Here is an 11,853-nt window from a genome sequence, read left to right on the forward strand (position 1 = left end):
TCCTACCCTTTGCTTTTCTCTATATACACCACCAACCTTCATATCTCCTTCTTCCTTACTCCAAATTTCTGAAAACTACTCAACAAACACCACCATTGAAGCTCCTTCCTCACCAAAACCTAGATCTACCATATCTCCTTCAAATATCCTCCAATCTTCACCATTTTTGCACCATCACCTTCCTCTTCCCGTCCTCCATCTTTTCAGGTAAGAAAGTTCTAGCCTTTTGTATCTTTTAGAAAATCCATCTTTTTGTGAGATGAGTTTTCTCACCCTTTTTACCTTAAACTTGTTCTAGAATGAAGCTTTAGCATTCCGGGGTGATATTGAGTCGGAATCATGTCCTTTGATGAGCTAAAAGGTAACGGTGATAGGTTACTCGACATTATGTCAATTTGGGTCTTTATATGTTATAGTTTGTTCACATATATGTTAAAGTTTGATTCTTTACATGTTTTTACTTGTTTGTTGTTGAATGAGTTTTGTGTAGAATCCTCTCTTGGTGGTTTGAGAAAGTTTCTAGTCTTTTGTCTACATGGATGAATTAGTGAAGAAACCGTCTTATTCATGCTTAATAATTGTGTTTAATTATGTCATGAAGTTGTTAGTTTGGGATTGTTTGAATTTGAGTCAAATCTTATGTTTTAATCCCTCTTTTATGCTTTGATTTCACCCTTAATACTTGCATGAAGTTACTTTGGTAATATATAATGGAATTGGGATGGTAATGGTATGATAAAAATTGATTTGGGGATGAAGATGAACATGTTGTGTCGTGCAAATCAGTGATTTGCGCAGGCTGCGCACCTCGGCGCAGGCTGCGCCACAGCCTGGACCAGTCTTTGTAAAATGGTCATAACTCCTTTGTTACTTGTTTGTTTAAGGCTTATGACCTACCGTTAGAACCATAAGAGGATACGCTATAACCTCCAATTGCTTTTACCTCAGTTTCATATTTAGAACTTGAGTTATGATCGTTTGAAATTGACCCTTGTTGTATTCGAGTTCTAAACTTGTTGTTTTGAATTGGGGTTTTGGGTTTTTGTTGGTTATGCTTATTAACCTTGGTTCTAATGCTTGTGTAAGGTGTGTTGGCACTTTTTTGTCATTGAATCACCTTGACTATGTCTCATTCACATGTTAAATGTTGGTCTTGGTTTGTTTACGTTTTGCCTTGTGTTACACATTACTTAACTCATTGGCTATCGTTCGTTTATACTATGCTTAAGTAACATGTATATATGAAACATAATATTTATTCATGCTATAAAAAAATGAAATGGTATTGTTTACTTCACATTTGGGTTCTTACTTGTTCATTGTTGATTCTTTACCAAGTTAAAGTATGAAATGCTTATTTTACGCATTTGATTGTGTTGAGTCGTATTCTCGTGGACTTCGTGCATAGCATTTCACTAGACACTCATCATTACCTTCCTGGGACCTTTGGTTGCGGTTTGTATGCCATGTTTCTGATCTAGGAACCTCTCTTGGACCTTTGGTTACGGTATGTGTGCCATGTTTCCGAGTTAGGTGTCACTCGACCTTTGGTTACGGTATGTGTGCCATGTTTCGAGTTGACTTATTATGCCGCCTCCTTTCGGACCTTTGGTTACGGTATGTGTGCCATGTTTTCGGATTGAGGATTACTCTTCCGCCTTCTTCGGACCTTTGGTTACGGACTGTGTGCCATGTTTCCTATTAGGGTTACTCGACCTTTGGTTATGGCTATATGTGCCATGTTTCGAGTCTTGGAGGCGATTGGTATATCGCTTGTCGAATCGGGTGATGTCCATTCCGAGAGTCTGGATCCAGGTTTAGACTAGGACCGTATATATTATCGTCGTCCTACAAAGAGGAATGAGTCGGGTGTTGTCGTGTCTTGTTAGTGAATGTTTTGCATATGTCACACACTTCTTGAATCTAAGAGTAGTAAAGGTCTTGTATAATTTGGATAACTGCATATGTCATATGTCATTGGAATTCGTGCTCGTGATTAATTAACCGGGTCTATGTTCTTTCCTTTACTTCACTTTATTTGAATATACCTATGATATGCTTATTTATTATTCTATCTTGCTTTGTCTTGTTATAATAACATTAATGATACCATGTTTATTATAATTCAAGTTATGTGCATCTTCTTTAAAGTGTTGGCTTATTTGAGTTCTTTGTTATGTTCATTTTGATATAATGTGGCTGGGAGAACCTTGAGTTACTCCCCAGTGACTGTGGCATTAACACTACTACAAATCCAGGCAACTAAAACGCCCCTTTAACAACGCTTATTCACGAAAATCACCATAAGACGTTGTAGAACGGATGGCGCGAATTTTACTAAAATTAATTAAAACGGTTATGGTTCCATAACCGTTGTAATAGGTTTTAACAGCGGGTCAAACATGCACAACCGTTGTTGATAATTTGGCGCAAAGTTAGTGAAAAGTAATTACAACGGTAATTTATAAACCCGTTGTTAATACTTTTTAACAACAGTTTACTATGGACCCGTTGTTAATATATTCTGTAATGACAACGGGTTTTTGTTTAACAACCGTTGTCAATACTTTCCATACTATAAACCACACAAACACAGATCAGCTACAGCCACAAAACACAAACCTAACACAAACACAAACATACACAAACACAAACACAAACACAAACACAAACACAAACACAAACACAAACACAAACACAAACACAAACACAAACACACACTTTCTCATCGTCTCTTTCTCTCTTTCTCATCGTCGCTTTATCATTTCGCCGTCACTCCTGGTTTCATCATCTCTTACTTTCTCTAATTATCAGGTAAATATGCATGATTTAATTTAGGTTTTATCATCTCAGTCATTATTTTCTTTCTCTAATTATTTCATTTGCATGTGTTTTTATCGATCACTATGTTCTTTCTCTAAGTATTATTCGCTTAATTAGTTTTGTCACTGTTGTTTTTCTCCGTTTATTAGCTTGTAAAACAAAATAAATAAAATAAAACAAAGAAGAAGCAAGATGATAGAGAGGAATGCATGATAAACTAAGTTAATATATATATATATATATATATATATATGCATAAATTAAAAAATGAATTACTTTGATAAAAATGCAATTCTTAGATATGCATAGAGAGTCTTATACTCTTCTATGATATCCATCCTCTCCTCCTTTGCTATATGGAGGTTTCGTTCAGCAGTTGCTATATCGTCATATAGCTGCAACAACTGTTGCTCTGTCAAGCCGTTTTTTTTTGGCGTCCTTGAGTGCGGATCGAGCTTCATCTAAGTAGCTCCTGAACCTGTCCTCGATGTCCAGCAACCGGCGGATGAAACTCCTGTTGTACTCGGCCATAGTAACAGTCTTACGGATGGTATCATTCATTGTTGATGAATTTTGGAGTTTGTTTGAAAGATTTAAGGTTTGGAGTTTGTTTTAGCAGTTTAGGGTTTGGAGATAGTGAGATAATTGAATGGATGGTTAATTATTGAGATAATGCATGTATTTATACTAAGTAATGTGTCGTGTTAGTTGTTTTCTAATTAATATATGTTTAGGAAGTTGTATCATCATATCTCTGCTTCAAATCTTAGAACCCTTCTCATTCCATATATTATCCATTCATATGCAGGGATTGGCAGTAATAATCCATGCATCGGAATTATAACGGGCCGTAATAATGCATGCATCTAGTAATACTTAATTTAATTTTTTTTTTAAATAAACAACAACGGTTATTTAAAAAAAAAAAAACCCGTTGTCTTTAGTTATTACAACGGTTTTTTATACTGTAACCGTTGTTATAACTTTCCCACCAAAATTTAGTCATCCTTTCCACAACGGTTTTTTCTACTTTAAACCGTTGTTAATAGTTTTCACAACGGGTTTCTTAGAAAAACCAACCGTTGTTAAAACCTACTACAACGGACGCTTTAACAACGTCCGCTTTTTTTATATAACAACAGTTTTTAACTGTTATTATAGCCTGTATCTGTAGTAGTGTCATGTTTCATGAATGATAAGTATTAGTTGGTGCATTTATGAGGTGAAGACATGTGTGAGCTAGCGAGTACCTTGACCGTTGGATTTTTTTTTATTGTTACGCTTAGACTCACCTGTTAGACTTGTTATTCGTGGGATATTTTTTCCCCCCTCTCTTTTGCTAGACTTGGTTTTTAATAACCTAAGTTAGCTTATTGTTGTTTTCGTTTCATTTTGTTAGTGACTCCCGCATGTTAGACTTTAACTAATAAGAAGAAGTTTTTAAAATTTCATAATTTCCGCTTAAATTTATTAGTTATATTTTCCGCATTATCGCGGGATGTCACACGTCCCAAGACTAGCCCGGGCGTCCCCAATTCAGGACGGGCGTCCCTTGCTGCAGGATGATTGTCTTCACAAAGGGTGGTCGTGCGTCTCCAGCTGGGACTTGCAAGGCGTTGGACTTCAATTAAGGGGCCGAATCGTTATTTAAGCCCTTAGCTAACCTAATCTTGTATCACTATATATACCCTCTTTGTAATATATTGAGATTAAGTTCCCTTAGATTAGATAAAGCCCTCTTAGGAGTAGATTAGAGTAGAATTAGCCTTTAATCTTTCCATAATTACACTTTAATCTTTCCTCAATTATTTCTTAAAAAATCTTAAATCTAGGCTTGTACTTGAAGAATTCTTGGGTCTGTATTGGGGAATTGACAACTCTCCACCATTAATCAAAGGTTTCTTCTATTGTTCTTCCATTTCGTTTGTTCATCTCAAGTTATTTACATTTCGATCTCTTGGGTATGTATTTGAAAACTAAGTGACAAGTCTCCACCTTTATTCAAGGATTCTCCTTTATTTATGTTCATCTTTACTTGTGATAAAAAAGGAGAGATGAACCATATACTTAAGATCTCCAGGAAGATTAGCTAGTATAGGTCATCATTTGGTAATGGTAGTTTTAGAAGTAATTTTGGAAAAGTAAAGTTATAGTTATTTCGCCTATAACTTTACTAACCAAGTCCAATGTTATAGTCACTTGACCTATAACTTTGGAGTGCATATGAGAAACACAACTTTTGGCGTTAAAATTCTTTTTAAACGTTTTTAAAAGTAAAAATATTTATAGTACATTTATCTTAAACGTGTTTTAGTTGAATAAAATTATAATTATCCTATTGATTAGTAAAACTACTTATGAGTTGTCATGCTATCAAGAATTTTCATGTTTATTCACTCCAAACCCTAATTTACTTCTTGACCTAATTGGTGCCTAGGGTTTCAAAGGAGGATTCGGTCCATGAGCCGTTTCCTATCCTAATAGTTACCTTCTGCACAAGTTAGGGTTTTAGGATATTTCTTATCTATAATATTTGATAAAGATTTTATATCTCCTTATATTTTTTATTAAAGTAAATATCTAATAGGATAAATGAATTACTTAGAGAAGAATTAAAGTATTTTTCTAACCTAGTTCTTGCCTTACTTCACACGAAGCCTTGGACGACTATAGGGTTTTATTTTAACCTAGGGTTTTTTTTTTGTCATTGTGAGATTCTAATGGCTCCTGTGACTCATGAGGAGGTTAAATCACCCATGTTTGATATTCCAGGAACAAAAGCTCCTAGACCTGATGGCTATAGTAGCCAATTTTTCAAGGACTGTTGGGAGTTGGTAGGGGGGAGGTCACTGCTGTTGTCCAAAAAGTTTTTTAGACTGGGAAACTTTTAAAACAATGCAACAATACAGTTGTCACTTTAATTCCTAAAGTTGATGTGCCTGAAAATGTGAAGCAATTTAGGCCTATTGTGTGCTGCAATACCCTTTATAAATGTCTCTCTAAGGTGATTTGTACAAGATTGGGGAGAATATTACCTGATATAGTGAGCACTTCTCAGGGGGCTTTTGTTAAGGGCAGAGATATTGTGGGTAATATACTGATCTGTCAGGACCTCACCAGGTTATATAAGAGAAAATCTTGCTCTCCTAGAATACTGATGAAATTGGATATGCAAAAGGCATATGACTCTATTGAATGGTCCTTTGTGCAAGAGTTACTGCAGTATTTGGGTTTCCCTGAGTTAATGGTGGCCATTATTATGCAATGCGTTTCTACACCATCTTACTCAATTGCACTAAATGGTGAAGTTTTTGGTTTCTTTAAAGGGGAGAGGGGGTTAAGGCAAGGTGATCCATTGTCCCCACTTTTGTTCACTATTTGTCTTGATTATTTGAGCAGAGTCTTTGTGATTACTCACAAGCATCCTAAGTTCAGATACCACCCTCTTTGCAATAGGATTGGGCTCTCTCATCTTTGCTTTGCAGATGATCTCATTATTTTTTGTAAAGGTGAGAGAGCTTCCATTAACCTGATGTTGAATGCATTTAATTTCTTCTCTAAAGCATCAGGTCTTATTATGAATAGTGATAAATCGAATTTTTATTGTAATGGAATGGATGAGGACCTGATACAGGAAGTTGTTAGGCTTACTGGCATTAAAAGGGGTGTTGTACCTTTTAAGTATCTTGGAGTGACAGTATCTCCTAAGAGGCTATCTGTATTGGATTGTGAGTGCTTGGTGGAGAATGTGGTTAGCAGGATTAAAGGTATGGGGACGAGACATCTATCTTATGCAGGAAGGGTTGTCTTGATCAAGACTGTTTTCAGTGTCCTACATAATTATTGGGCACGAATATTCATAATCCCAAAGACGGTTATTAGGAAAATTGAGGCTATTTGCAGGACCTTTCTATGTCATGGAAAGGAGTCCAAGGCAAGCCTTGCATTGGTAGCCTGGGAGAAAATATGTATGCCTAGAAGGAAAGGAGGGCTAGGGTTCAAACATTTACTACACTGGAATGTGGCAGCTCTAGCAAAGTATGTATAGTGGATTGAACACAAGGAAGACCACCTCTGGGTTAAATGGGTTCATGCTATATATATTAAGCTGAACAAATGGAAGGATTATACACCTACTACCAATATTAGCTGGGCTTGGAGGAAGATATGCCAAGCCAAGGAACTGATGAAGGATTATCTTTTTGATTCTGCACGCAGTACTCAAAAGTACTCTGTTAGTCAGGGATATAAATGGTTGGTACCTGATGCTGAGGATGTATGGTGGCATCCATGGTCCACTAATCGTTGGGTGGTTCCTAAGCATGGTTTTGTAGCCTCGGTTATGGCTCATAGGAAGTTGCTTATCCAGGATAGGCTGCAACGTCTGCAACTGACACAGACAAATCAATGCTTTCTGTGTGGATGATGTGACCATAATTAGCGCATATTTAGCCCCCGAATTAGCCTTGTTCCCATGCTTTTTAGTGCATATTTGGGTCATTTATTGTCTTTAGTTCTTTGTTTTGCATATTCTTTGAGATTTTGATCCCTTGGTAGGAAAGGAGTGCAAATCTTGCATTTTCATGGCAAAACGAGACTAAATTGATTGAATTCAATGACCAAGCATCAAGGAGAGACAAGATTAGAAGGCCTTTGTACATAGTATAGTAGATGAGCAATGTTGAGAAAGGATCCTTGAGTCCACGAGGAAATCCCCAAGGATTTTGTGAAGAAAAGGGAAGAAAAGAAGAAGAAATATTGCTGAGGTACAATCCGTGCGGTTTCTCCACAATCCGCCCGTCCTCCACAGCACAATCCATGCGTTTTCTCCTTAAGACGCCCGGGTTAGCAGCCACCACAATCCGCCCCGATTCACCTGAAGACGCCCGTTTTCACCCGCCTGAATCCGCCCGTCCCAACTCCAAAATGCACGGATTCCAGTACAGCGAAATTTCGTCTTCTCCAAGCTACAAAGAAAGAAGCCCTTCCTTCGAAAAATACCGGCTCCTCCCTGCTCAAACTAAAAAAGTGTAATTACTAGTTTAGCCTTTAGTTAACCCTAATGCATCCACCTAATTTCCACTATAAATACCCCATTAGTCTAATTAGAAGAGCATGTTCTTCTTATCAATAATTAGAGTAGTTAATATCAATCAAATCTCTCTTTAGTATTGTAATCAACAATTAATCAAGTTCTAATACAAGTTTTATTTCCTCAATCTCTCTTTTGTCCATCCTTTATTTTGGGTAATTGAAGATTATTTGGGTTATTATTGGGAGATTGACAACCTCTCAATCAAGCATCAAGTACTTCTTTTATTCTTTGCTTTATTATTGGAATCATTAGTAGGTATAATTCTCTTAATCCCTCTTTAATTATTGTTAATTACTTTCATTTATTCATCATGTTTCCTTTTGTTGGTATGATTGACAACCTTGCTAGCATGATCAACATGATAATGAGTGAGTAGTGACCTAGCTAAGGTTAATGGGTAATTAGGGGAAACCAACATGGGGAATAATTCATGCTTAAACTAATATGCTTTCATGGTTTATTTGCTTGCTTGTTTTGATCTCAACTCATGCACATGTTATGTTTGATGAAATGTGAGCCTATGAATCCTTGCATTTTTTACCCATCACCTATCTTTTCAATGAGACTTGTAAGACATAAACCAACTCGAGTCTCATTAGACCATGCATGTTGTTGAGTAGGGAAGACTAAGTCGACTTGTAGGTGTTGTACAATCTAATCGATTCGGCTCTGGGACCCAAACTTTCCTAGGATTGTAAGATATAACCCAACTCAATCCATCACAATAATAATTGCTTGCTTATAATTTGAGAACATGTTTGTATGATCAATTCCCATGATTCCCCTATGACCCCATGACACCCTAGTGCTTTTTATCAATTATTTACAACCCTTTAAATTCATCTTACTTATTTACTTTCTTTGCTATTTAGTCTAGTGACCTTCTACATCAACCCAAATTTGACACCCCTAAGACACCACTAGTTTCAATAGAAATCTCATCTCAATTCCCGTCCCTTGGGATCCGACCTTTACTTGTCTCTTTACTAATTGTAGAGTTGTTTGTGAAGCTATAAATTGTATTTTGATTCGGACGTGACCCAATGACAACACCTATTCAATTGTGAACACGAAACGGACCGATCAAAAATGGCGCCGTTGCCGGGGACGGTGTTTACTTGATTTAGATTTTCTTTTATTGTTATTAGTTGTGTCTTTCTTTGCCTTGGGGAAGTAAAACTCCTCAAGGTTTGTTCTAATTGTTTTCGAGTTGTTTGATATTTTGCATGTCTAGAAGGTCACAAGGTGATTTGTTACCTTTTGACCGTGAAATTGAAAGAACCTTGACAAACAATAGGAGATTTGCTAGGAGGAATTTGAGAGGTATTAGTGAGGTTGTTCAACCAACTATTGAGTTCATCAACCCTTTTGCAAGAGAAGGTGAGGAGAACCCATCACAAAATACCCCACAAAATCAACCAACAATGCCTGAATTTTCATCGCATTCCGTACCCACCGAGGAGAACCTACCCAATGGTACTCCCACACCACAACATCCAACCGGAAATTTTATTGCCAAATCCGCCTTTATCCAATTAGTCGAAAGGAGCCAATTTGGGGGGATGCCTAGTGAAGACCCTCATTCTCATATGGAAACCTTTTGTGACTGTTATGATGCGATTTCTCAAACCGGTGTGACTCAAGACCAAATTCGATGGGTCTTATTTCCTTTTTCTCTAATCGGCACCGCGAAACAATGGTTGAAGGGCCTTGATAAGGCCACTCTCGGAATAGATTCTTGGAAGAAGTTGGCTCTAGCTTTCTACAAAAAGTTCTACCCACCGGAAAAGACTAACATGCTAAGAGCTCAAATTACGGGTTTTAAGCAAAGGGATGAAGAATCTTTGTATGAAGCTTGGGAGCGGTTTAAGGGAATTTTTCGCTCATGTCCTCACCATGGACTTAGCGAATGGTTCTTGGTACAACAATTTTGGAACGGTTTATATAAAGACTCAAGGAACATTCTCAACATGGGATCAAATGGAATGTTCACCGAAGTTGATAACAATCAAACATGGAACAAGATTGAGGAAATGGCGGTCCATAACTCACAATATAGTAGACCTCGCAAGGCTACTAGAGGAGGAAGGCATGAAGTGGACTCCGTTACTCAATTAGGTGCTCAACTTAGTGCTCACATTGACACAATCAATTTGAAGTTTGAACAAGCTATGGCTAGACTTGAAGAAGCCTCAAAATCACCAAAGCATCATGTTAATGCCATGACGGCATCCTCATCAATCCCAAGTGGGATATGTGAGAATTGTGGAACTTTGGGACACGACCAAAGTGAATGTAGGGGAACAAATGAACAAGTAAATGCTTTCCAAGCATACAAGAGTGGTACCCCTTATTCCAATTATTACAATGAAAACACCAAGTTTCATCTAAATCTCTCATACAAAAGCCAAAATGTTCAAAATCCTCAAACAACTTACACCCCACCTCCCATGAGAAACCAAAATCAAAGACCCTTTTACAACCAAAACCAAGGTTACCAAAATCAAAATCCATACAATCACCAAAATGACCAAGGTTTTGATGTTAAAAAAGCGGTCCTCCAAATGCAAAAGAATCAACAAGAGTTTTTCACTCAAATGCAAAAAGATAGTCAAGCAAAGGAAACCACCATCAACAACATTCTAGCTCACACCAAGATGTTGGAAACACAATTGACTCAACTAGCATCTTCAAGCTCACAAAGACAAAAGGGGCAATTACCACCTCAAAGTAATCCCCTAAGACATGAAACGGTTAGTGCCATTCACTTGAGAAGTGGTACAAGGTATGAAGCACCGAAGAAGCAAGTTGAGGATGAAGTTGTGGAAGCTAGTGATAAGGAAGAAATTGTGCAAAACTCCAAAGATGGAGAATCATCAAAAGAAGAAATTTCAAAGAAAAATGAAGACAAGGTCAAGGAGAAGGAGCCCATTGTGATTAGACTTCCTTTTCCAAGTCGTCAAGCCAAGCCCAAATTTGATGACCAACTTGGAATGTTTATGGAAATTTTGAAGAATTTGGAAGTCTCAATTCCTTTCACGGAATTAATCAATCACGTGCCGGCCTATGCGAAATACATGAAAGACATCCTCACAAAGAAGAAGTCGATCCGGAAACTTGAGACTATCGCCTTCACTAAGGTGAGTAGTGCAATACTTCAAGGGAGTTCACCTCCAAAACTAAAGGATCCGGGAAGCTTCTCAATACCGTGTACCATTGGCGACACCACGATCAACAAAGCCTTATGTTATCTAGGGGCTAGTGTGAGTGTTATGCCGTACTCGGTAAGTAAAAGGTTGGGGATGGGAGAGCTTAAATGCACCAATATCACACTCCAAATGGCCGATAGATCGATGAAGACACCATTAGGGATATGGGAAGATGTCCCCGTGCGAATTGGGAAGTTTTTCATCCCGGTGGACTTTGTCATTGTTGATATGGAGGAAGACTCCAACATTCCAATCATTCTTCGAAGACCCTTCTTACACACCGCGGGTGCGGTGATTGATGTAAAACATGGTGAGCTCACTCTAGAAGTGGGAGATGAGAGTATAACTTTTAATCTTGACAAGACTATGAGAGCTCTCCGTTTACATGAACCGTGTTTTATGATTGATCATTATAGTCGGAAGGATGAAAGGAAGAAGTCGGAACTCCAATGGAAGAAGAAAATTGAAGATGCTCCATTCAAAGATCAAGTGAATTATGACAAAGAGAGCTTGCAAAGCTCATCAAAAACAAGCAATGAAGAAGAGTGCCTCATTGGCCAAGAAAAGGAAATGGGAAAGTTGTCTCCATCAAATCAAGAGTTTTTCAATGATCAACTTAATGAAGTTTGTGGTCTTTGGGACGACGAATTTGAAGGGATTTTTAATCCCTACATTGGTAATGCCATCGATCAAGACCGACACAAGGGCCAAGGTCTATTGAAGACC

At 37.6% G+C, this 11,853-nt stretch overlaps 1 non-coding gene across 1 annotated transcript; it reads right to left on the reverse strand.

Moving 5' to 3' along the window:
- Positions 1 to 9,714: 9,714 nt before the first annotated feature.
- Positions 9,715 to 9,821, reverse strand: LOC141645536 (small nucleolar RNA R71). The gene has a single exon (XR_012545016.1). It is a non-coding gene; the product is annotated as a small nucleolar RNA R71 (small nucleolar RNA).
- Between the last annotated feature and the right edge of the window lie 2,032 nt (positions 9,822 to 11,853).

Source organism: Silene latifolia, chromosome 2 (genome assembly GCF_048544455.1).
Source record: "Silene latifolia isolate original U9 population chromosome 2, ASM4854445v1, whole genome shotgun sequence".
Taxonomy (NCBI): Eukaryota; Viridiplantae; Streptophyta; class Magnoliopsida; order Caryophyllales; family Caryophyllaceae; genus Silene; species Silene latifolia.